This window comes from Fukomys damarensis, unplaced genomic scaffold (assembly GCF_012274545.1).
Source record: "Fukomys damarensis isolate Sample0158 unplaced genomic scaffold, DMR_v1.0_HiC HiC_scaffold_4, whole genome shotgun sequence".
Classification (NCBI taxonomy): Eukaryota; Metazoa; Chordata; class Mammalia; order Rodentia; family Bathyergidae; genus Fukomys; species Fukomys damarensis.
Window position 1 is genome coordinate 32112112 of NW_022900916.1, and position 22788 is coordinate 32134899.

Genomic DNA, 22788 nt, shown 5'->3' on the forward strand with positions numbered 1-22788 from the left:
ACACAGAATTTACTTTCCTGACCAGCCATTTTATGAATGTGGTGTGAAAAGTTGGCCCCCTTTGCTGAACCTGGCCGTTAGGGGATGGATTGCCCACACCATGGCCGGCTGGGCGTCACTGTGCTTGTCACTGTGGTATTAACCGCACCCCACATGCAGGGCACCCACTCGCACAGAGGCAGTCTGGCAGCCCTCAGCCACTTGTCCACACATTTCACAAATGGAATCACTAAACATATGGCTGCAACCAGCATATTCTAGAAACATCAGCTTGGGCCAGAGGTATCTGCGAGAAAATTTATTCTTACAGACTGAAAATCCTTAAATGCCTTAAAATTCTTTTTCAGCAAAAGTATTCTTAAGCTCCACATGTCTACTTTTTTTTAACCTTCTGATGTAATCCTGAATTTAGTGTTTAAACTATCTTTCTTTTCTCTATTTAGTTCTTTACTATAATCCTAACCGTGAGAAATATATGTATAATATTTTAAATTTATACTCCACATACTAAAAACATAAGACATATTTATGTTTATAAGACAATTTATTGTGACTGTAGTGAACACGACCTGTCCTGGGAATATTAAGTAACTGCTATGAAAAACATGAAGCCATGAAAGTACTCATAGAAGATTATTATACCTAAGCAATAATACTTTTCAAACCTTGAAATGACTCAATTAGGTGAACTTAAAGGGGTCAGAGAATTAAATAATATAGACAGCAAACAGCATGCCATTTGGATGTAAAAGGGGAGCGTGGATCTCTTTGGGGTAATGAAATAAAAGTCAGTACAAAATCTAGTTTTTTAAGTGATGCATTTGTGCTGCTTCTCCTGGTTCTTAGTTTTATAAAGTGTGGTCGCTGCCAACTTGGAAATGTGTGCTCGTGTTAAAACTACAGGGGGCTACAAAGGTAGTGGTGGTTCAGTTGCCTCCTTCCCCGGATTGTGCCACATTCAAAGCATGAGGTGTTCATTATTTTGCAAAAGCAACAAAACTAGCTCTGTGACTGAGGGAGAAGAAACCTGAACAGCTGTCTTATAAGAAGCGTTTTCTTTTTTGTACTTGGCACTATCAAGGGAGCTATGCCTAGCTCCTCACACTCCATTTTACATAGCATTTTCTACAAATGATCAAACTCATTGGTAGACTCTAAAAGAGAATCTTATTTCAGTCTGATGACACATCCCAAATACTACTGCCCGATTAACCAACAAATTGCACGTATTATTCTCAGTATCTTACCAATTCATATATCCTCACACTTCTGCTAGCAAGAGTGAACCCAAAAGATCCTAATAGGAAGCTGTCCTAGAACTTCTTAGATTTCAAACATCAAGTCTGATGGGGACAAAAGAAGCAAATAATAGGGACAAAAAAGAAAAATCTATTTCCTGATGGCAAGGGCTCGGAATGATATGATTTGAACTTCTTTTGCAAAATAATTCATATCCCTGAATCATTGGTCTATAGGCAAAGTAGGGATGGAAAACAAATATAAAAATACTTCCCCACAAAAGAATAATCCCCCAATACATCCTGTATTTCAAAGTGTATTCTTCAAATTCAGATAATGCATCATCAGCCCCAGAAACAGGAGCAGAGCCAAACAAGCTGCAATCTAATATGGAAATGTCGTCCTGTCCCCAGTACTGTGTCATTCTTCTGAATGGGATCACCTGCACCCATCCCTCCTAGGAGAAAATTTCAAACAGAGTTAGCTCCTTAAACCTTCTAATTAACATGAGAAATCCCCAGGCTTCCATGACTCAGCCTCAGAAAAAGATTATTAGGAATTTAATAGGGAAAATGTAGCAGCTCAGACCATCTGTGACCCAGTGCTCTGTGAGAATTTAAAGAAAACTGGAGGGAGGTAGCACACACTGCAATGCACGCTCGAGGAGTACTTGGTAGGAGCTGCAATAAATCAACATAGTTAGAGCACAGCCTTTTTCAGATTTAATTACTGTTACATAATTATTAGCAAAGCATTCTCCTCTGAAACTGTAAAACTCATTACATCAAAAATCCCCAAGCTCCTGATGGAATTTATGAACTAGTTACTTTCTTTCTAGCTCTGGGAAAATAGTGGAATAGAGTCCAGATTTGTCTCCAGCTTTTTAGGAGCAGAGGGGGATTTTGTCCCTGTTTTGTGTCATTTTAGGGGCTTCCTGAATTGAGTTTTCAACGGATCATTCTCTCAGACATTTATCTACATTCTTGCCTCAGTATCTGTTTAAATGACAATGTTTCACTCCAGTGGTAGAAGGTATTCAGCAAATACATGTCAAAGTGTGCTGACAAGGAACTGGCTGATTTTCAAAGGCTGGGAGATAAATCTTACTTTAGTCTTGATTTTTTTTGAAGGTTCATATAAGGTTAGAAAAGTCATAGCAGGTAATAAAAAGTGCTTTTATTGGAAGGACAAATATCAACACGGAGTGATCTGCATGCCACAGTGTATTGGACCCGACTCCTGTGTCTCTTTCCAACACCACATGCCGCAGCGTGACATTGGTAGTTTGAAATTGGCCATGGTGAGTGTGTTCACACTACAAAAATCAGCAAAAGCAGTAATCAAGGCTTTTCCTCTACAGAGCCAGTTGTTAGACACTGTTACTGTGGTTACCAATGACACAAGTGTAAATGCCACCCCATTTGTCTACACAGCTCTAGCAGGCATCACAGGATAAATCTCCTCTACTGACGCTCTATACCTATCATACTTTACCAACATTGATTTTATGTGAAGTCCAGCTTGGGCAGGGTGTCTGCTCCTGGAAGTGGAAAGACTATACAGAGATTCCTTTGAAAGACAGACAAGTGCCTTTGTTGGGACCCGGTAGCTCCTTAGGAAGAGTTAGCCTGAGATGGGCACTCCTTCCAGTGTAGACCTGCAGAGAACTGCAGCTGCTAGAAAATGTTTCGCTCTTCCTCTTGCTCGCAGAATATCCAGCCAGATGTTTTCTGTTGTATTTGTAGGCTCTCCTGGGATTCGCTCTCATCAGAGTGAGAGGAAGATAAAGGCAGCTGAGGCTTAAACAGTCAGCTGCCGTGTACCTGCTCCCGGCGCTGCGGCAATGCCCCGCTACTGACTCTGCACCAGACTAGTGACAGCCTCAGTTTCTCCCTGACCCCTTAACCCACACTCCTCCAGGGACTTCCTCTCTTCCCTCTGCTTGCCACCTCCACTGCAGCCAAACTGAACGGTGCCTCACCCTGAACACACCCTCTGTTTCTCCACACTTTTATTTCCTGATAAAAGAGTAGGGAAAGTGGCTGAGGCTGTTGAAGCCCTCTGGTCTGGTATTCGGTGCTGTGCCTTTTACACTTCAAATTGTCCATTGAATTTTTTCTTGTAACCTGTCTCTAATTCTCAAGGTCTTTTGCTGCTTATTGTTTCTTTTATAGTAGCCTGTTCTTTGTAAATGTATGAACGTGATACCTTCACAGATCTCTCAGAGAATAACACAGTGAAAATTTTCTTTTGTTTTCAGTGTTTAGTCTGTGTTTTCTGGGTGTAGTTTTTCTGTTGGCTAGGTATCGTGTTTCTCTTCTCAAACAAAGTTTTTCTAGACTAAGACAGGGATTTAGCTCTGTGGCACTGTGCCTGCCTCTCAAGTACAAGGTCCTGAGTTTGATCACTAGTGCCAAAAGAAAAAGTTTTTCTAGGATATTTGTCAAGTCTTTTGTGCTATGTTCCTAGAATAGCTGAGTATCTGATTTAAGCAATATTATTAGGAAGAGTTCATTTCATCGGCATGAGTGAAACTTCCTGTCTCCCCATGGGATCATGTCTGCTTTTGGAAAGCCCCGCTTCATCTAGATGGATGCAGGAAGAGGGCATGCACTGGAGGGGCCAGGCTCTCTTTTCAAAAGTACAGAGGCTTAAGAGTGCATTTGGAGAACAATTTCTTAGTGTCAGAAAAAACCCCAAACCAAAAAAGAATACTGCTTGCTTCTCCTGCCTCCAAACAGTTAATTCTCTGAGGTCAGAATTCTGAAATGAGTTTAATCTATAGTCAAAGGCCCGCTCCAGGAGTACAAAGATGATGGAACTGCCCTAACTTTTTAAAAATTGCCATTTAATGCATTAATTAGCCAGCCTCCCTAGGCAGTTTTCTCTGATGGCTGCCTGTGAACTTGGTGGGATGGGAAATTTCTGCTGGGAAAACGCACTTAGTTGGGCTGGAAGTTTACCCTTTGATTGGAAGTGTTGTGGTTTTCTCATGCATGTTATCCCTGTTAGAGATTTGAGAAATCCTTCTTTGTTCTCATCTGCTAGTACTATAGTTTCTGTATTTCAGTTGCTACTGTGCGTTTCATGTTTTAGCCTCTTCCTGCACTTTCATGGAATTTTAAGAGAAAGTGACAATGGCACACAGTCTCAGCCATCTTATCCCAGAAATCTCTCCATTCCTCTTTAATAATTTTCCCTTGGGTTTGGCCTGTAATTTAATAAAGCAGAATGCAACTACAGCATGGTGGGAATTTTTGTGCCCAGTGGCCTGCAAATATATATTTAATGAAACAGTCTTAATCACATAAAGTACAGAATCTATAACTAGAAAGTGTGAGATGGACCTGTACATCTACTCTACATTTTCTGGCCCAACACTGAAGAAGATGCTACTTTTAGATAAACTTATTATCAGATATGAGATACATTAAAAAGAACTTCTAACTGTTATTTGTTCTGTATTTTTTTCTTCTTTTTGGTACCAGGGTTCGAACTCAGGTCCTTGCACTTGCAAGGCAGGCTGTGAAACCACTGAGCCAAACCCCTGGCCCTGTTCTGTATTTTTTTAAATGGAGTTTAAATTACTTCTATTAATTTATTTTATATTTTAATAGGAAAATTTTCTTTAAAAAACTATGAAAGCTTATGGTTTTAATAGACTTTTTTAGAAATCTGTGTGCACTGAATACATTCTCTAGGCAGTCACTGAATTTAAGAATGAAAGCTATGGAGATTTTCCATAATGTATGTTTCTTTTTCTAAAATACTGTTGTGGTAGGCCCAAAGCTAATTTTTTAAGTAAAGACTGTATTGCAAAAATTAAGGGGAGAAATACTAATATTTTCTTATTTTACTCTGCCAATCTTCAGCAAAATTACATTCGAAGAGAAAATTCTTAAACATATGTTTATGAATAATTGGTTACAGAACTTCAAATCTTGTACTGTGGTTACAAGAAAAATCTATTTCAGTTCTGTTTTTTAAATTCTTTTACCTGTTTTTCAGGTGGATGGAAGATACTCAGCACAAATCTGAAATTCAAGTTTCTGACTGAGAGCATAAATGGTCAGCATGGCAATGCGGAGAGACCCTAGGGCGTTACAGATGATATTAGTCCCTTGCTAAGCTCATGGCTAATTCAATATCCTGCTTGCCATGGTGCCCCATCAGCATAGCACTGCATGACCTGTCAGAGTTTCCGGCACAGTGTGACCAGGCTAGAGACAAAGCAATTTATTCAGCCAAACATATTTGGCTCCCACTGGATCAGGCTTTCTAGTAACTCATCCTGCTGGATTGAGGTTCATTTTATCATGTCTGGAAGGAAGGTGTTTGTTAGTTGGTTGGAAATAACACAAATTCAGCCCTGATTCTGGGCTAGGCATTGTCAGTATTTTACATATATTATGATCTTATTCAATCTTCACATCAATTTTATGCAGCAAGTTCTTCTGTTTAGTTAAATATACAAGTGAGGAAACGGAGGCTCAGAAAGAGTAAGTCACCTGCTCAGTGTCGTAAAGATAGTAGTTTGCACTCATATGGGCTTTTTTTTCTGTTTTTTTTGCGGGGGGGGGCAGTTTCTTGCTATGTATACAGTTTACGCTGGCCTTGAACTTACTATGTAGCCAGGGCAGGCCTCAAATTTGTGGCACCTGGTTAACCTCTTGCTTTAAAAAACATAATTTGTGGGCTGGGGATTTAGCTCATTGATTCTGCTGCCTGCCTTGAAAGCACAAGGACCCAAGTTTGATCCCCGGTATCAAAAAACAAAACAAAACAAAAACCCACACAATTTTTTTTTTTAATTTTAGGGCTATATTAGCTATTTCCATGAAAAAAAAAAGTAAATAGCTGTAACAGGTGAATTTTTTCTTACTCTTTAGCTAAAGGATATGAATATCCAAATATTTTATTGAACTAATTTAGATTGCTTGTGGACTTGAAATAAACCACACGTCTGTTAAAAAAAAATACCTGTAACTCGAATATTTTCTTTGTTCTCAGGGTCTTTTCCTTTTATAATTCGGAACGCACTGGCTTTAACTCCGTGTGTATGCCTTCTAATCTGACTTTGCAAGTTTCCCATTTAAACTCTCTGGTTTTCTCTGCCTTTTTGGACCTTAATTCCACCAGCAGGGCTTGGGACTATCCACCTTTTCCTGCCCATTTTAACCCTATCTCAGGCAGAACTAGATATGCACAGCCTGAAGTTTATCTGATTAGTAGTGATGCGGATATTTAATAAAAAAATGCAAAAATTAAAATCAGATCCAAAATAATTACTAAATAAGTGAGAAAAGGAATACCAACACATTATAGCTATTTCAGGAGCTACAAAATACTATAAATTTTATCAAGACAAAAATAAAAGATTTATAATATTCTAATAATCAACTATTTGAGAGCTTTAAAATACCTTTCTCCTCTACAATTTTTGGTTGCATTATCATTTATCATATCTTTATATGACAATTTGCTTATGTAATTTTCAAGAATAGAAAGCTAGTCTTCCTTTACCATAGTTGGTTACAATATTGCCTTTGTTTAATGATCCATAATTTGTCCTGCATTTTCTGGGTGTGTGTACAAGTAAATTTAATTGTTAGCAAGAAGATATCCTTCACACATGTTCAAGTCAATATTTAGCAATTTTACACTTGCATTATTAAACATCCCAAAATGCCCTTACAAATGGAAGCTAAAATAGTATTTTCTTTTTAGCTTGATTAAATGTGGTATTACATCAGAGAGGGATGGGGTTGCACCTGTATTTGGATTTGCTGCCTTATGAAGAGTATTTCTAACAGGAGGAAACTGCCTTTGGATCAGGCATGGATGTGACTAAAGGGCCACCTACAATTTTGCCATCTGATCTTTGGAAAACCTTCCACTGACAAGCTCTGGCCCTGGCTTCTTACTTCTCCATTATTATGCATGCTTGTAAGGTGCAGTCCTACGGAAACTCAACCTCTGTTGATGCAGCTTCATGTCTTAGTAAAGGGTTAAGCAGGTATAAGAGGTAGTAGGACTAAATCAGTAAAGCTGTTCCCAATTGCTCAAAACTCTTACCAGCATTGTCTGTGTTATATAATTTAGAGAATGATATACCAAGAGAGCTATCAATAGCATAAAATGATTGAGACCCACTTAAAAATACTTCCAAGTAGCCAGTGTGGTGACACATGCCTGTAATCCCAGCACTCGGGAGGCTGAGGCAGGAGAATCACTGTGAGTTCGAGACCAGCCTGGGCTACATAGTGAGTTCCAGGTCTCCACTACATAGTGAGACCCTGTCTCAAAAAAACAAAATAATAGTAATAATAAATACATAAATAAAATAAAACAAAATAAAAATACTCTAATAACTCAAACTAAATGTATCTCAGGTCACCTTCTCTTAGTGAGGACCCATAATATCGTTCATGAGAAAGGTGCCAAAGAGAAAGGTAGAGGAGCACAGACCAGGGGCCAATTTCTTGCTTTAATCTGTGCACAAACAGTAGATGACCAGCAGGGCCAGGGCTCAGATGCCTTCTCTCCCTGAGTATCTCTGAGGAAGCTTTCAGTGAGCTGGCCTGCAGAGTCAGTCCTCATGGTGTGGAGCTTGTTTACCTGGGCTACTGAGATGGACAGGTGGAACCCAGGGTAGGAATACAAGGGCATAGGCTGGACCTCAGCATGCGGGAGGGAATTCCATGGAATCAGACATTCTCAATCTAAATTTGGCCTTTCTTCATAGCCATTATGAAAGCATAACTTGTCAAATAGGATAGGACATGTTTAATTTAATAATTAATTAGCCAGACTTATATAAATTTTCTACAACGAGCATGCCATACTTTCACTATCAGAACTAACAATGAAAAATTAACAAATATTAAAAGAAGCAAAGAGAGCTATAAAAGCCTAATCCATACATCCAATTTAGGATGCTGGTGTGGTGAGAAAGTACAGTAGATCTCATGCATGCCAAAAATTATTGAGTAATGGAAAGAGGACTCTAAGGGACTTGGGCAATGACAGGCAGGATTTCCAAGGTTCCCAACCCTATGGCCAGAGAAGGGCCACTGTGCCAGCTTCTGCAATATGAGTCCTATAAACCATACCTCATTATCTGGAGCTTGAGCAGGGAGATGTACCCTTCAGTGCTCACAATGGCAGATGGCCAGTCTGCCTGGCAAAGCCTCACAGTGTGTCCCAATCCTGCTCCTTGGCCACAGAGCAAACCTGAAAGATCTCACAAAGCTAGGCCCCCTCTGGCTGACCAGTTCAGGCTCTCACTAGTTATGGTCTCAGAGCCAGAATGTGTGACGTTAGTAACAAAGATCATTCTTGGCAGAAAGGACATTATTCTATCTGGAAGGAGAGAAACAGTGACCTAAGCAGAATGGTGAGTTTTTGTTACAGGGCTATTTTAATTTCAAAGCAATTATCTATTACCTAACACTTAGATAATGATATAATTAGGACACAGTACTAAGAATATAAACAACCAGATCTTCTCACTATGCTTCAAATGTCAAGTAACTGCTGTCAGCCTCCCTTCTAATCTAAGGCTTCTGTGGCCTACAGAGGTCTAGATAGAAAGAATCGAACATCCACAGTTTCACATTTCAAGAGGTCCTCCTGAACATTTAGCGTGGAGGATGACTCAGCCTAGCAGTCCTTACAGATGATGCCAAAGACTATCTTTGATCAGCTTGCTCTTGTTTGTGACTAACTCCTCTATACCCAGCGATGCAGGACTTTGTCTCTGCATAAGGGGGTGAGGGGACTGGGAGTGACATTCTGCACCACACTCAGATTCACATGGTTTTCTGGCCCACATTGCTCAGGACGAGCTGGAAGGGAAAGATCAGAGCCCACCAGGGCTCCTCAGTGTGATTCCCTCCTAATGATCCTTTTCCAATCAGAAGGGAGAGATTTTCCTCCGCCTCATTATTTTCCTGCCTAGCTTTCTGCCCTTTGAAGCTGAGTTTTTCCTTCCATTAACAAATAACTGAGAAAGTGCACTCACTGGTACTTCTTCCTAATCTGCTTGTAGTTTTTAGAGCTTAACCTCTGACCAACCTTTTGACTTAAGGGATTTCTTAAAGGGGCAACACCTGCTATTTTCTAAACATATTGAAGGACATGAAAAGACATTCTGCTTCCTTCTGGAGTTCCCTGGAGAAAATGGTACATATGAAGTATAAATATATTTTATTCATGCAGTATAGGGCTTTTTACACTGTCTATATGTCAGGCTCCACATGGTGGCCTGGATACTTGGCATTCAGAAACCAAATAAGAAATTAGCATTTCAGGCTGATACTAAACACACATCAGACACATCCCTATCTTCTATGACAGGGCCAGCACTTGGTAAACTCATGGGGCACTTTCTGGATACAATGTAAATTGATTTCGTTAAACATTTATTGAGCAGCTGCTAGGTGCAGAAGTCTGTGTTGGTTGCTATATTGAGGGCTCTGTGAGTCAACAATGTGACCAGAATTTATCAATTTGACAGAAGGCACATGGCTTCACATGAACTTTTACAGACTTTTTAAGGTGAATGAATACAATATCAAAAGATGCTAGCGTCATCTTTGTCATCACAAAGGTCTGTTGTGAGGATTCTTGATCCCAGCAAGTCAAGAGGAAGATGAACAATACACATTCAAACTGCAAAGGACTAGAAGATTCCATGATTCGGATTTATTTTTCCTCTACGATGGTGACAACAAACCTTTTAGAGCTTTCTCTGATAACAAATACCATCATTGCTGTAGCGTGTGTGCCATAGGTTCACCACCACTGCTCTAAGGTTTTCTTAAACAGTATTTTCTCCTAACTTCTTTAATAAGTCACCTAAATCTATCACTGGCTCTCAGGGATGGGGAGGTCTACCAGTACAGACCCTTTTCCATGGTCTAGAGTTATATTCACATTGATAGACAGGCTCACAGTGTCTGCAAATATCTCACCAACTGTTATTAAGGTTTTCAGTAAAACTTTGAAGGAAATCTAGTTGATCCTAGGTTGTGAAAACAGGTAATTGTAAAAATGGTAAAATAGGCATGGTATGTGGTATACTGTTTCTGGGAAAGACAGAGTCACACTTTGTTTCATTCTTAAAGGAAATTTTTACCATTACTTTCATAAAATACCTAAATGTGTATATTAACCTGAACTTCTTGAGCAATACTTTGGAAAGACTATGGGACTAGCTGCTGTTAGACTTGGTTCTTATTTTAATTCTCTCACTTGCTAATGGTATGAATTGAGGTGAACCATCTAATTTATCTGCACTGAAACATAGCAGACAGGTGGTGACATTTATTTACACCAAAATGTCTGCTATGATGATTCTTGCAAAGTATCACTTAAAGTATCTTTGAGGGGTCCAGTGGGCTCTGGTTTCGATCCCCAGCACTGCCAACAAAAATTAGAAAGAAAGTATTATTATTGCAATAAGGTCTAAAATAATCTCTTGGGTATAATTTGGTTCCTTTTTTGCTAGTCCAAACCATTAACTAATTTTCTTCACAGATTTTTGTGTACTCCCTAATGACTGCTTTTTCTAGTTTGGGATCAAAACATGAAAGCCTTCTGCAGAGATATGTGCCTTTATGTAGTTTGAGATCAGGAATGCATTTGGAGCTGTTTCACCCAGCCTTGCTTCGTTTTCTATTAGAACAGCATTGTTTGGTGCAAATCAGAGAAAAGAGTTATTGCCGCTCTATAGTCTCCACTCCCTTTTGCTGCCTCCTCAGTCCCTCTGCCCTTCTCGAAGAGAATGGAAGGCAAAGGGTGTGATCACAGACACAAAATTAAGAAGATAAATCCGTCCTTAATTTTTTTTCCCTGAATCTGAGATTCCCCTTGTCAGTTTGACAGTAGAAAAGAATCTGGCAAAACTAACGGTGTGCAATCTAGTGACTTCATTGTGATGGATGCAGGACAAATCCTGGAGGAAAGTGGTTGAGGTGTCTGATCTGTTCATCTGGCCTTCATGGCGGGGAGGGGTGAGGCATGAAAGTAGCTTCCTTGTGCAAAACATGCTGAAAGGCATGGATGTGGTCACGGGCCACAGTTCCCCCAAAATGAAATATTTAAGGAAAACCCAAATGAGAGAGGTGAGAGAGAGACATAGTTATTGTTTTGGGTTTGTTTTTTTGTTTTTGTTTTTTTAGGCCTGAGAAATGAAGTATCCTTACTGTGTACATTTCTTTCCTGGAATGATGCAAGCTGTGTGAACCTCACTCATCATGAAACTTGAACTTCTTTTAAATTGAAGCATGGTGTCTAGCTATGAAATCCAAACCACGTCTTATTCTGGCAGGATTGCGAGAAAGAAGACAAAAACTTGGTGAACAATTCTTTCATTTCAACTTCCTTAAATCACACAGGAATCTCTGGGTGTGTGCATTTCTTTTTCACTTCTCCGCCTTCTAAGGTAATATGAGAAAAAGACAAGAAGTTGGGAACCAGAAAAAAATAGAAGAATCTTGTCTAGTATTAGAAATTGAGTGCTTTGGTTTTCATCCATCAATGAATCTCTAAGCAATAGTGAGCCCATAGATTTAAAAATATATTTTTTAATATGACAAAATATGAGAAGTTAAATAACCCTTTAATTCCACAGTTGCAAAGCCCAGTCTTCATATTTTGGTGAGGTCAAGTGCCCTTGATGAGACATGCTGGGCAGTACTGTAAATGATTCAATGGAGTGACCAGAAACCTAAAATTGAAGCCATATGGAAACTTACTGTGCATATTAAATTGTGTAGCAGTGTTAACAGCATCTTGATTTGTGGCTGCAAGTAATAAATGAATTATATTAATTTTGTAGCTGCAAGCTAATTTCTCCAGAATTACTTTTTAATAACCAGCATCATGTTCACTGGTAAAATTTAAATACATTTAGCAACAAATTTGTAGACTTTTAAGCAATGCTAGATTATCATTTTGAAAGCTTAAGAGTTCATTTACTATTTCCCCTAAGATTAAATTTTTAAAAAGGAAACTCTTTTGCTCAGTGTGGTTAACTTAGTTGACAAACAAATGTGCTATTATTACTCAGAAACAATCACCATCCTAGTATAGCCAGGTAGAAACAGAATGGGTTCAAGAATTTTTTCCCTTATTTTACAGTTATTTGTCTTTATCATGTAACTTATCATTTCTCTCCCCTGCTGGGTTGCTTCAGTGTCAGTGCAAAACTTTGAATATTATGGTTGGTTCTCTGAAGTGAGGCAACTCAGTGTAGTAGTGGAGGGAGTGAGTTGTGGAGGTGACTCCGTTGGGTGGAATTTTCATTCTGTTGCTCATTAAATAAATGACCTTGAGTTTTTGTGCTTTGAATTCCCAATGCTACTAGTAACAGTATGTACCCCACTTGTTGGAAAGATTGAGAAAGTACACATGAGGAAGTTAGATGGGGTGCTCTGATTCTCTCATCTGGATGTGTTTTGTTCTTTAAAGGTTCATGTGTTGGGAGCACGTTCCTCACCCACTGCACCCATGTTAGGAGGTGGAACCTTTAAGAGGCAGGGCCTAGGGGGAGGTCCTTAGGTCATTGAGGGTGTGCCCTCAAGGGATTGTGGTATTCCAGTCTGTCTGCCTTCTCATTTTGCCATGTGATTACTCCACCTTGTATTCTCTCCAACCATGATACCACCAGCCATTAGGCTCTCACCAGAGGCCGAACCAATATCTGACTGTCATCCTCCAAAAACGTGAGCTAAATACACTTTTCTTTAGAAGTAGCCTGACTTAGATATTTTGTTATAGTCATGAAAAGCAGACTAACACATCGGTCCTGCCTTAAAGAAGCCTAGTTAGATGTGAGCTACTACAGTTCTCTGTGAAACCAAGCTCTGGGTTGGACTGAGAAGTTGCTGGTCAGGCAAACTGTAGCTTCAACCCTAAATCTGCCATTTATTGGCTGTGTGAGTTTGGGAAAATTGCTTTGCTGGCCTGCAACTCAATCTTTGTGTGTAAAATTAAATCCTTATGGAAACCCATCTCTCTGCACTGTTGGGAGGAGTACACAAGGTGAAGTGCGAGGAAGGCCAGTGTGATGATAATCATTAACAGTTCTGATAATTGTTCATTAATGTTCATGTCCTTCTTCTGTGGGAGGTATTTAGGGTGGGAAGGGGTTTTAGTAGTAGTTTAAATTGCTTTTTCCTGCCCTGTCTTCTCCAGCTCCATGTCAAAGAGGACCTCTGACCATAGGCAACAGTGGTATGAAAACAATCTACATTCACAAATAATACATTGTTTATGTATGACTTTAAAAGCATGTTGTAATATTTTTCCTATCTATAAATCAAAGAACTGGTATCATCACTTGTTTTTACCCATTTTCTATTGCTGCAACATTGAATATTGCCCCAAATTTCAGCTCCTCAGAAGGTGCTGAGTGGTCTGCATTTCCATAAGACCCTTTTAACATGACGTGGGATCCTCTTACATAGTCACCTGCTGGGCACTATGTGTCTTTACTTGGACATCTCCATTTATATTAGAGAAAAACACATTAAAAATTCATTGGAAAAAGTTTTCCATGCCAGGAAAGCTAGCAAGAAAACTAGGAGGTCTAAGTATGTTAAGAAAAGTTTGTAAAAAAGAATTGAGGTAGAGGAGCAGCTGAGAGGGCCTTTCCCGCCCATTCCCCTCTCCCCCATGCATTGCTCCTGTTGCGCTGCTCTCTCTCTCTCTCTCTCTCTCTCTCTCTCTCTCTCTCTCTCTCTCTCAGCCCTGGGCTCCTGCTAAGCTAGCATGGCCAAATCTCCCTTCAGCCACCATCATGATTATCTATCGGGACCCCATCAGCCACGATGAGATATCCTGAGACATTTACAATATCTGGGTGATCATGGGTGGGCTGTGCCTGGAGGTGGAGGGCAAGATGGTCAGTAGAACGGAGGGTGACATTGATGACTCACTCATTAGTGGAAATGCCTCCACAGAAGGTCAGCAGGGAGAAGGTACTGAAAGCACAGTTGTCCTTGGTGTTGATATTGCCATGAACCATCACTTGTAGGAAAACAGCTTCACAAAAGGCCTACAAGAAGTACATCAAATATTATATGAAATCAATCAAAGGAAAACTTGAATAACAAAGATCAGAAAGAGTAAAACCTTTTATGAGAGGGGCTGCAGAACAAATCAAGAACATCCTTGCTAATTTTAAAACTATCAGTTCTTTATTGGGGCAAACATGAATCCAGATGGCATGGCTGCTCTCCTGGACTATCGTGAGGATGGTGTGACCCCCTTTATGATTTTCTTTAAGGATGGTTTAGAAATGGAACAGTGTTAATGGATTTGGAGGTTACCTTGGATCTATCACTTGTCATAACTGGCTGTTGCTTGTCATCCACACAACACCAGGATTTTAGACAAATGGGACCGATGTCATCTAGAATGCTTCATTTATTTTGACCATGGTTTATTTGGAATGGAGGCATTGTTTTCTAGGGGAAAAAAACAAAACATGTCATGTAGATTGTCTAAAAATAAACTCATTTGAGAGAATGCCTCTTAGTTTAACACATGTACAAACTAAATCCATCATTGTGTTCGTGGAGAAGATATAGGCGGGTCACAGGACCACTGGTAGAAAGCATGAGACTTTCCAGATAACATCTGCAGTGGAAACTACTGGGATTGGAATCTAAGACAAGAACCAAAGTTTTAATTCTGAGTTGTAGTGAAGGGGAAAAGACTATGCTCATAGGAGTGCCAGCCTTTGAAGTGGAACCTTGTATTTCATCATGTACTGTGGAAATGGTTAACCCTGGAAGAGCTTGCCAAAAGAATAAAAGGCTAACTTGGTTGGAGGCAAAAAAAAAAATGAGGTATATTATGTACAAGGACAAATTCACTATGATGAATATGATCATTATGTATGCCAAAAATGTACCGACAAAAGTAATTTTTAAAAAAATTTTAAAATTCATTGGAAGATACTCTTTATTTTCTAAATCTGGGAGATGACCTGGTAGAACATCCACAAAGACACATTTTTTTCATCTTTAACAAGCACACCAAAGTGACAGCATGCTTGGGTTTCTCCTTAACAAGTGAGGAGTGGCAGTCCCCGCATGTGAGTCACCAGAATGTCCCCTGTTAAACCAAGTCATGTGTCACACAAACACATGAAAGTCTCTTATGACTAATTTACTTCACTTGTGTTTTGATGAAATCATGGAATGTTAAGGAAATGGGATTTGAGAGTGGGTGTATTTCGGAATTGATCCTGGAAGAATGCCAATGCAGTTAAGAATCCCTGCTCTCTAATGACAGATACCAGGTCTTTGGCATCTACGTCCAACTTTTTGGCTACAGCACTGAATACTCCAAGGGTAAAAAATAATAATAATAACCACTGTGTCTCAGCACATCACCCATTTGTGGAACTTCTTGACCGCCTGCTCCACAAAGGCTGCTGCAGGTCATGTTGCTACTTTGCACATTCTTCTTGTTGCCAGTACTAGCAAGCCTCTGAAATTCCTCCTTCTCCTATTCTATTGCATTGTCTGAATCCAACTTAGAGGTGGAAATCAGTACGATCCAGGCAGAGCTTGTTACTGTAACCTTTATCTGTAACCCCCAAGACTATTCATGTTTAGTGTCACAGTTTAGTTCTAGAACATCCCACATACGCCCATGTGCTAAAGGCTTTGTCTCCAGACTATGATGCTACTGGTTGCAACTTTAACAGGTGGAGAACAGTGTGAGGTTTTCAGTCACTGGAATGTGCCCTTGAATTTTGGGACTCTAATCACTTCTTTCCTTTTTTTTTACACTACCAGCCATGAAGTAAGTAGCTTTGCCCTGCCATGCATCTGCACCATGATGTATCATCACAGGCACAAGGTAACAGGGCCAATTGGCCAGGGACTGAAACCTCCAAAACCATGATCTAAAACACACCTTTCTGAGTTGATTTTATAAAAAGCTGTCTCCCACAGTGCTGTAGAACATGTCTCAAGTTAACACACCAGGAGTGCTCATGGGCCATCAAATGAAGTAGCCAAGTAGTTCAGCAGGTGAAGTTGGATACTGAAACTGATATTCCAGAACCTTGTGATGCCAAGGAAAACTTAGGAGTCCTGATGAATTCAGTGTTGGATTGGATTCATGCAGGCAATGCTGAGGGGTCCTGTAGACCATTATTATTATTATTATTATTATTATTATTATTATTATTATTATAATTATTATTATTATTCCTCCTTTAGACTTCACTATAAGATCTCTGAATGGGCTTCTCTTCTTCCTAATATTAAAAGGATCCTGCTTCCACATCATTTCCCAGAAGACTGCTTACATATAGTGCAACTTTTTTCAAATACTGGAAAGTAATAAACTTAGCACCTGAGAAGAGGTTTCTGTTCTGTATTAGTCAGCTTGCTGGGACAAAATATCTGATACTTACAACTTAAAGGAGAACGGGTTTATTTTGGCTCATAGTTTCAAACATTCTAGCTCAGGATTGGCTGGCTGCAAGGCAGGAACATCATGGTGGAAAAGCATGGTGTAGCAAAGGAGTTCAACTCATGGCCTCTGGGAGGCAGAGCACAGGGGAAGAATGCAAAAGGAGGGGGCCAAGGACCAGATATAGTCCCAGAGGCATGCTCCCATGTCCCACTTCCTCTGGTCAGGCCCCTCTTAATGGTCTATTGAGTTTTAAACTCATTAATGAATCAACCTATTGATGAGGTCAATGTCCTCACAATCTAATCACTTCTCCAGGAGTCTCTGTCTCCACTCAAGATGATAATCAAGATTAACTGAAAAGTCATCTCTGGAAATTGGCAGAAATGTAGGAGACAATGTAGGACAATGTAGGAGATTTTCCCCAAAATTCTCATCTTTCTGGCATGGTGACATCTGAGGTAATACACAGAACAGTTCAGAAGCAAGGCTTGGGCCTTGCAGAGCCTAAGTTCTTAGGACTTTTCATACTTCTTTTTCCTACCACAAGTGTTATGGTTGGGATCCAAAATGTACCCAAAAGGCTCATTGCATTGAAGGCTTGATTGCTGATGGGCTTTTGGTAAGTGATGGAATAATAACAGCTCTAAATTCATCAGTAAATTAACCCACTGATGAGGTCATAATTTGATGGCATTACTGGAAAGTGATGGAAATGGGAGGTAAGGTAAGTTAAAGGAAGTGGATCTTGGGAATAGTCTAATATTGGGGCCTATATTTTATCTCTAGCCCTTTCCTTTCTGGCTATTTTCCTTACTTTATACTTCCAGGCCACTGTGAGGGGAGTACTTTCCTCTACCACTCCCTTCTACCCTGATGTTTCTGCCTCACTTCATAAAACCATGGACTGAAACTCCTGAAACCGTGAGCCAAAATAAACATTTTCTTCTTTAAGTTGTTTTTCTTTGGTATTTTTTCACAGTGACAAAAGGCTGACTAACAACAGGTATCTTCCAGATCAGTGGTTTTCTAACTTTCTTAATATTTGGTGTCATAAGATATACACTGCTGTGTGTGTGTGTGTGAGTGTGTGTGGGGGGGTGGGTGAGTGGGTGGGTGTGTGTATGTGAAAGTTTCAGATAAACTAGTACTGAGGCTATATGGAATGGATTCTAATTTTTATGATATTTAAATTTATTGATTACATACACTAGACTAAATTTGTTTCACAGCATGATACCCAGATCTAATCTGAACTTCATGAAATATTGCTACTCATATTGTTTAGTTTTAGCAGGAGTTGTGCTGGCTCTGGCATCACATATACTAAAATTAGTTTTAGCAGCAGTTAATAAGTATGCACCACATTACTACAGTAGTGGAAAATGGCTTGCTTACTTCATCCATAGCTTGCTTACTTTGAATCAGGAAGCAAACTAAGGACTTTTTCAGAAATGATTTTGTTTCATCTTCACAAAATCCCTATGACATATGTGTCATTATTCTCACTTCAAGGGTGAAAAATCCGAACCTTACTGTGGTTGCTCAGTGTCAAGTGTTGTTGGGTGTGAAAAGTTCCTGCTGCTTTGCCTTTGAATTGAGGTTATTCTTTAATAAAACCAGAGCTCATATCCCCAACCACAGTCCACAGGTCAAGAATTTCACCTCTGTGCACCGCAGAGACACAAAGAGGAAAAAAAAGCATTGACTTTGGTCTGAGGGGAGATATAATCTAGTCAAATCTGTCAGTTAAATATGAATATCGCCTGATTTAGGAGGTAGAAATTGAGTTAACTGTGACAGGACTGAGCATTCAGAGCAGCAAGATGCCATCACTGCTAGAGGGACCTGGGAGACTTCCTGTAGGAGGTGGCCTGGAAGCACATATGACTTTGAGAGGCTGGGGAAGAGAAGAGAGAAATCTCTAACAGATGGAACCCTGCGAGGCCTTCTGAGAGCAGAAAGAAATGGTAAACAGACTTCAACTACAGGATGTATTCCTGCAGCAGAGGAACTCTTGCGTGTCCTTGCTTTTCAGACAGAGCTCTGGAGCTGGGCAGGTTGGGGGTGTTTTGGTTCCTGGCCCTCCACACCTGTCTTCACCATATTGGAAATGCTTTCAGGCATAGATTAATTCCCAAGAAACCATTTAAACAAACTTTATCATTGCTTTAAATAAAACAGATAATAAAATAAATAAAACCATTGATCATTGATACAATGAAATGTGATTTTTTTGGATTAAGAAAATGGACTATAGATCATAAACACAGGCCAACTATGGGAGGGTGGAATATTTCCAGAAGGTAAAATACTATGAATCAAGTTCGCCCAGCTGTGATATTAGGATGGAGATATGTGTGTGTGTGTGTGTGTGTGTGTGTGTGTGTGTGTGTGTGTGTTTGACCCATGATTCTTGCCTCAACTTCATCTTCAAGGCAGATTATAGAAGCTACAATTTCTCTTTCAAGGCGGATTACAGAAGCTACAATTTCTCTTCCCTAAGATGGGTCATAGAAACTCTAGTATTCCCCCTCCTTCTGTCTCACAGCTGGCCATAAAGAAATCCTCTGATCCTCCTTGTCTGTTAGTAGTCTGTAAAAACTTACTCAACCCAGAAGGATCCTGCCCCAGATCCTGATGGGAGGAATGTGGAGCAATAAATCCATGAAAAATGTTAAAAAGAACTGGCCCACCAGTCTACTAGCGTTAGATCAACCCTTTGTGTCCAGTGACACTGGGGTACAGGTGCCCGTGCTTCAATCACATCCCTGGAATGAAATCTTTGTAGAAACCCAAAAGGACAGAGTTCATGATCTTCTGCATAGCTGATCAGATGGGGGTTGCTGGACAGTGCTGTGCCAGTGGAGGGCATGGAAACTCTGCCCGCTTCTCACATGCCAGGCCCTATTGCATCTTTTCATCTGTACTCTGTGTAGTATTCTCTATAAGAAAGCAACAAATGTGTTTCCTTGATTTCTGTGAGCCAAGCTAACAAATTAGCTGAATGTGTGGTGGAGGTTGTGGCAAACAATTGATAGCCGGCTGATCAGAAATACAGGTAAAATAAACTGGGGCGTGCAATTGGCATCAAAAATGGAGGACAATCTTGGGACTGAGCACTCAGCCTGGGGGATCTGACACTCGGGTAGAAATTCCCACACTTTTAGGGTTACGGATGTCTTCTGTGTTGGTTGTGATGTAAAGTAGAAAACAAACACTTTGTTTTTCCAATGTACCACCTATGTCTATTAGCTCTGTGCCCATGGGTAAGCAATAAAATTTGCTTGGGTCTCACTCTCAGGTAAAATAAAGACCATAAGAATTATTACCTCTTGAGGACAATGGTCTTAGGACTACCTTAGGTGAATATGTGAAAAATACTTTGCAAATTCAGAAGTGTTTTATGATGCGAGCAGTTGTTTTTATTCTTAATGTGAATGATTTAGAAGAATGAAAAGTTAGAATGCATTTTATGTATCAGACAGAAAATGAGAACTATGAAAGTTATACCCCAAGGGATTGGTGTGTTGGAGTGTTTTAGGAAAATTAATTTGGCATTGGAAAAATGGGCTGGGAGGAGGAAACGTGGGAAATTAGCTTGGAGGCAGGGGTATTGGTCTAGGTGTGATCCAGAGAATGGGAAATCAACAGATTCTGAGGCTCATAGGAAAAGGGAGGGCCAGAAAGAGCAGTCAATGGGAGGAATAATTAATTAATAGCATTGTTTTCTACAAAGTGCTTTCCATATTCACAGTCTCATGTAATCGAAGACAGCTCAAAGGGTTTATTCACAAATGTGATCAAAGAGGAAAATGATAGTAGAAAGAGAAAGCTTAGAGGAAAAGTATAAGGCCCCAGAAAAGGACAGAAGGATGTGGGTGGAAGCAGAGGTAGAGGCATAACTAGTTGCCTAGCTAACACCCTCTTTGTTCTTCCTTTACTCACAAGACCTGACTTTGTTCTAGGTGTTGACACACTCTTTTAAGAAGGACCAGTTCTCAAATCTAGAAGTGGTCAGCATGAGACTTCCATAATTATGCTTTAAGGGGTCAGATCATGTGGATGGAATATTCTTTTGCTATCCTTCTTCTCCTTCTTAATTGGAATGATGAAACAGTCTTCAGAACTCCAGCAGCCCTCTGGAGCCATGAAGAACCCTGAAAAATGGAAGCCTTATGCTAAGAGCTAAGGAGGCTTGTGTAGAAAGAGCATAGGCTTCTGGTCCTCCTGGAGCAACCTTGCCTGTCCTACCTACCACACTTCTTTGTTGAGACAAAGGAGATGTGTATAAAAGGAGAAAGGAGAAACTGATGAAGGGGAAAGGACAAGCCCACAAGAAATTAAATACTGGTTGCTAAAATCTATAAAAGAGAGACCTAGTCAACTTGAATGACAGCAATAGTTATGAAGAATTTAGAAGAGGGGGGACTTTTCACGTGGGAGACTAAGGTAGCCTGGTGTCATGAAAATGCAAGGATGCCCACCTGTACATACTTATCCAGGGCAAACTTCTGGATCCTACTGAACTATTTCCCCCTCTTTGGGTGAGATAGTTTAAAAAGCACGGTTTGGCAGTGTGTGGAGTCTGTGATGTCAGGAAGTACATGAACACATCAAGGGTTCTTAGGATGCAGACAGTGGGGCACAGGAAGAGCCCTGTGAAAAAGAAAGCTGTCTGTCTCAGGGCCACGGGTCGTGCCATGGGGCAGTGGGGGGATTTCCAGGCCAGGGTGCAACAGGACACAGGAAGGGTGACTAAGGCCATGGGGTCTGCACAGCTACTCACCCGTACACCACACAGCACCCTCAGGTGCACTGGTCACACAAGGAGAGAGCACGCTCTGGATTTGTGCATCCCAGTGAGGAAAAAAAAAAAACAAAAAAAAAAAAAACAAAAACCCACCAACCCTCTGGGGCCTATGCCTGGAAACCCCACTCCTCTCGAGTTTTTTATGAACAGAGATCCAGTCCAGGAGCTTCCCCTGTGTGTTCGCCTGCTTCTTCTCTAGACATTCAGCCAGCTGCTTCTCTTCTTAGCACTCTTATCTGCCAGAAGGGAGCCGGAGAGAATAATCTCCTGTTGCAATCTCTCCTCCCCACAGGAACCCCTGATCCTGACTGCCTAGAGTTTCAGAAAGAAGCCTGAGCCAGGATTCTGAGCAGGCGCAGTGCTGTTCTTGGTTGGGCAGCTGGGCACCTAGTCATCGAGATAGGGCACGGGGTGGGGGCAGAGTGCATAAGGGGGTGGCACATATTTTGCTGGGGGCTAAATAGGGCTATCTTTTTAAAAAATAGAAGAGAGAAGAAGGAAAGAGAGAGGAGGAGGAGGAAGAAGAGGAAAGGGAAAGGAAAGAAAGAAAGAGAGAGGAGAAAGAGAAGAGGAGAGAAGAGAGGAGAAGAGAGGAGAGAAGAGACCAGCCAGGTTCTTCTATTTGCAAGGCTTTCCGCCTCTGCCTGCCTGCTCAGACCCGGTGAGCAGTAACCAGGCTCGGCGTCTGCGGCGCCTTCGCGGGCGGGCAGTGCTGGACACAGTCCCAGGGAGAGCAGGTTTTGGCGCATATGGGAGGAAACAAGCGCGAGTCAGTCCTGCGCTGAGACAGGCAGAGGGGACAGACGGCGCTCCACCTTGGGCACACTTCTCTCTACTCCGGGAGGGCACAGTCCTCTCCCCCTGCTCTTCCCCCTGCCGCCGTGGGTCCCGGGTGAACAGGTGTTCACACACCGGCCCTGAAGGGCGCGTCCATCACCCGCCCTTCCCGTGCCAGCAGCTGCTCGACGCGCTCGCCTCTCAGTCGCGGCTGCCAAGCGCACCAAAAGCCCCGGGGCTTAAAGCTGGGGGACCCGAGGGACAGGCCACGTCACCCTCTGGGAAGCGGGACGCGGGTGTCTTAGCCTGGGCGCACGACGTCCCTGCAGCTCTAGGAGGAGCGGCACAGGGTCAGCTCTTGGCAGCACCGGACAAGCTGGAGCGGGACGCTGTCTCTGCGGCCCCCGGGGTGAAGGGGGACCCTCTCCGCCTGCTGTGCGGGGCAGGGTCTTGGCCCCAGAGCCGCGGTGCGCTCCGCGGCTTCGCTAACTGCTTGGCCCCTCCGCAGCGGACCGGAT

At 41.2% G+C, this 22788-nt stretch overlaps 1 pseudogene; it reads left to right on the forward strand.

Annotated features, from left to right (window-relative positions):
- Nucleotides 1-14031: 14031 nt before the first annotated feature.
- Nucleotides 14032-14698, forward strand: LOC104865013 (annotated as a pseudogene).
- Nucleotides 14699-22788: the final 8090 nt, after the last annotated feature.